Source organism: Drosophila teissieri, chromosome X, assembly GCF_016746235.2.
Source record: "Drosophila teissieri strain GT53w chromosome X, Prin_Dtei_1.1, whole genome shotgun sequence".
Lineage (NCBI taxonomy): Eukaryota > Metazoa > Arthropoda > Insecta > Diptera > Drosophilidae > Drosophila > Drosophila teissieri.
The window spans coordinates 21710305-21714763 of NC_053034.1; positions in this window are offsets into that span (position 1 = coordinate 21710305).

Below are 4459 nucleotides of genomic sequence, written 5' to 3' on the forward strand. Positions count from 1 at the left end.
GGCCACTACCAAATTTTGGCAACAGGAGAGCCAACATTTTTCTCCTCTTACACACAGATAGCTCCATCTGCATTAGATTTTTTTGTAACAAAACGCTACTCTATGAACAGATTCAACATCAGACCATACCCCTCTCCTGGCTGATCTATATGCGTCGCCGCTGAAAAGGCCTGAACGCTGCCGTTTTCTAGCTCCTGGTACTAATGTTGAAGCTTTCAAGGACCACCTGTCTGAACTAATCGACTTAAACATGGAAATTCAAGGGACAGAAGGTATTGACAAAGCCATCAACTTATTTATGGATAACCTGCAATGCCCAAGCCTTTATCCAGCCGCTCCTGCCATCTGCAATAGTTAACCTCCTACGCCTTAAACGAAAAGTCAGAAAGGAATTTGCAACAGAAGGCTATCGAATCGGCTTCATAAAGTGCTGACCCACAGAAAACAGCACCGGCTCCTCCTCAAAATTCTCTCTGAGGAGAATTACGAAAAGATTCAAGTCTCAGGCTTCTCAAAAATCCGCTATAAGGAGCCCTTCTGGTGGATGGTGCCGCACAACAAAGGGCAAAGCAGAAGAGTTTGCTATTTTTGCTATTTTGCTATTTGCTATTTTTGCGTTTTTATTCATTTGTGATTAAAATATAGGGTACAAGTGTAATTTTCAGCATTAGCATTTTTTTTGGAATTTATCATCAACAAACTATGTTGATGAAAGAAGAATTGGAAAAAGCGCCGCAGTAGCTATTTATTTGTTTTTTTCTTTTAAATGTTCTACAACCGCTGTTTTCTCATATTTATGTAAAAAAAATTATGTTACTCGATGAAGCGCCTCATGTGTTTGCCTGTGGAAGAGAAATACAGCCTACACCGCCTTACTAAAACAAAGAGAGCTATTTTCTTTTCTAATCCGCTTGTGACACGCCTAACGCGCACATAGTAGTAGGACATAAAGAACGAAAATGAAGTAAATGAAATAAATTGAAGTAAAGAAACACACACACAACCCACATTTAAATTCAAACAAAATGAGCGCGCGCGCCAAGATCATGCGCGAAGGGTCACACTGGCCCGAAATAGATCGGCCCCACTAATGCAGCCTAAAAGCTGTTGGGATATGCGGGCACACTATCCTCCGCCCAAACCGCTATATAAGGCGCACCCCAGCCCTCCGGAAGGCATTCAGTTTGGCCGGCGATCGGCGACAAGACCTCCAGGAGAAATTAGCAGGAACGGAGCAAGATCAGCGGCAGTGGAGGAACTCGCGGCTACGTGACTCGTACCCGTATCCATCGTAGAGCTGTACAGCTCCCCAGGGACGAGACCAGACGCGCCCGAGCCAACCAGCCGCCGATCTCGCCACGAGGATTGCAGCCACCCTGAAGCGACTGTGAACACATTGCTTACTTACGAATAAAGACCCAATTACTGTATCATTCTCCCGTCTTCTCGGGACCCGGGTCGGATTCTCTTCCAGCAACCCCACGTGGATCAAATAAAATATCTGAGACGATCCTGGCCTTTCCGATCGGACTAAAACTTTCTGAGAATTGTTCAATAAAATTATAATTCGGCGCTTAACGGTGGCGCTGCTGATGACTGATGAAAAAGGAAAAACTTTTGTTCCTGATGTAGACCTCACTGGCCAGAAAATGTACACATCACTGGCCTAACTGGGCAATTTTTGATTATATTATCTTCTAGGTGCTACCCTCTAGGGGTTGGGAGTTAGTCCAAAATTTCAGTTGGAGAAATGTCTTACATGATGGCCTAATTAACATTATTCCCGACCTTAAGAACGGCCTAAATACGTGCCTACTTTTAGGCCGAGATCTTCAGCGTGGTATTTGCCTATACATTTTCCCTGGAGATTCTCGATCTCGTAATACGTCGCTCCTATCTTCTCCCGAACTCTCGATTTTATAAAGACCGGAGCCAATTTTGAGCTAAAACAAAAATTTGCTTTGCTGGAAGTTCCGGCTGTACACTTCCTGCCCAGGTCTATACGATATTTCTCGGCTTCTCAAATTGTAGGACCGCTCGTTCCTTTTCCTCTGAACGTCCATCGCATCCTGGGCAGTACGCATGATGATATCCTTTGAGTCGCCCTTATCAAACTGCCGTTCTACCGTTCTATCTTCCAGCAGTCCTAGTTCTCTGATAATTATATACGACTTCCTGTCTACTATCATGTGCTGCCCAAACACCATTCTGTAGGGAGTTGTTTTTATGGCTGGGTGTAAACTCGATCTCAACGCGCAACAGATGCTGCTGAGCTTACTATCCCAGTTCATTTGGTTTGGGTCTATGTTTATTTTATAATGAAAATCCTTTTATTCGTATAAAAGTTTTACTTGTATACAAAAGGAGTGCAGCATTTTTACCAGCTAGCCTTACAGTAATATTATTTAAAATATTTGGTTTAATTAATCAACCTAATAACAATAGTAGATTTTAGTTTTGACCGTGCAGTACACATGTATAGATTGTTAAAAAAACAATAAGTTTGGTCCGCTTAAATATTTAAAAATTTTAATAGGAACCCAAGAGATGTAATAAGCAAACAAATCATATAGTTCGATTAAAATTGGTATAGGCATCGGAAAATAAATAATAAAATCATTATTTTACACCTTTTCTTTAAAGCTTAGGGATTTGCTTGGATTTTTAGACATATCAATCCTGTACAAAGTTAACATAGATGTTTACCAAAAGACCTTGAAAAAAGCCTTTTTTTTATGTTTTATCCCCACAAAATCGGTGGGGATTGTATTAAACGTAAGATACAATGAAATATGTGCGTTCTAGAGTGTAAATATGAAGTCACTTAAACTTAAACCCTTGTAATTTTAGGTACCAGCGGGCCCGACGGGAACTAAGGTCTCCCTGGGACATAAGCCATTTCAACGAAGCGTGGTCCGTGATAATGCTAAATTCTTGACCCTCCACATATGCCTCACCGTGTAATTTGATTGGCACCTGTTCAGCTTCCGAGACATAAAGGAGATCGGAACCTCGTTTCCTTCCGAGTCTAGCTGCATCAGGACCGCTCCAACTCCTGTATTGCTTGCATCGCAATAAATAGAAAAAGGTGCTGTGTAAGACTGGGGCAGTGCACATTTTTTTCTTTAGCCCCGCAGAGGCTTCCTGAGCTTCCTTGGTCCAAACGAATCTCCGTCCATTTTTAAGGGTATCTGTAATTGGGGAGGCTAGCGCGGCGAAGTTCTTTATGAACTTATTATACCACCCAGTCATCCCTAAAAATCGACGAACTTGCTTCATTGATCGTGGGCTTTGAAACTCGAGTATAGCGAACAGTTTCATTTCCAATCACATGTACCTCCTTGATGCAAAAGTTGCTTTTCTCCACAATTATGGTCAGTTTGGCTTTTTGAAGGTGAGATGCAACCTCCTACAAAACTTCTATATGTCTTTCGAACGTGTCTGAGACTATTAGTAAGTCGTCCAGGTATACGAACACCTCGTTTCTCAATTCTGGGGGTAGCCCTCGAGCCGAAGGCTCTTCTAAAGCTGCTACTACTTGGTTGTTGCCACAGAAAGCTTCGGGTAGCAGCTGAAAGTGTTTCCAAAAATCTATTCCTAAATAGAGATCCCCTGCTAAAGACGGAACTACGTAGAAGGCAATCATTTTATTCACGTTTCGGATCGTTTCAGTGATTACTCGGCCGGTAATTCTTTGAGATTGTCCGTCAGCTGTTCTAAAATCTGCAGTAAATTTCTGGCATAAAATATTTAGTCCTGGCAGCTCTGTGGCCAGACTACCACCTATGCAGCTAACTGATGCCCCTGTATCTAATAAGCCGACTACTGTTTTTCCCAGCATTTGCACCTGAGCATACGGCCTAACGTCGCGAAGTTGCCCCACCATGGCTGAGAGCAGCAGCTTCCGTTCTTCTTTTCTTAGTTTTTTCTCTTTTCCCTACGAACTTTTGAGCGGCTTGTATCTGTGCCATCTAGCTATTGTTGGACCTGGTCCACCTCAAAGGTTGTAGGTACACTGCTACTTGTTTGATTGAAATCGCTTAATTGGTCATCGTCGATTTCGAAACCATCTGTTTGCGTGCCTTTGTGGCATGCCCTGGCTTACGCTTCGGGTTGGACCTACATTTGGTGAGACTTGTGGATTTGCGTTAGCTCTGTCGTATGTTGGGTCTGGTTAGGCGAAAGGCTTGATGCATGAACTTGTGTGTTGGCCCAAAGCGTCTGCAAAACATTTTGTTTGCTGGGCCAAGGCGGCCGTAATGACTTCCTGGTTCTTTGGATAAGACATTGTGGTTTTTTGTTGTAGTCTTTCTTGACTGGTTTTGAACCTAGTTAGTACGTTCGGTGGTGCTCTTGGAGCTTTAGGTTTTGACCCGGAGGTTTGGCTTTCTAGGTCCCCGGACAAGTTTTCGGTAGACGGTAATAAGAGGGAGCTAGAGCAGTCAGGACAGATTTAATT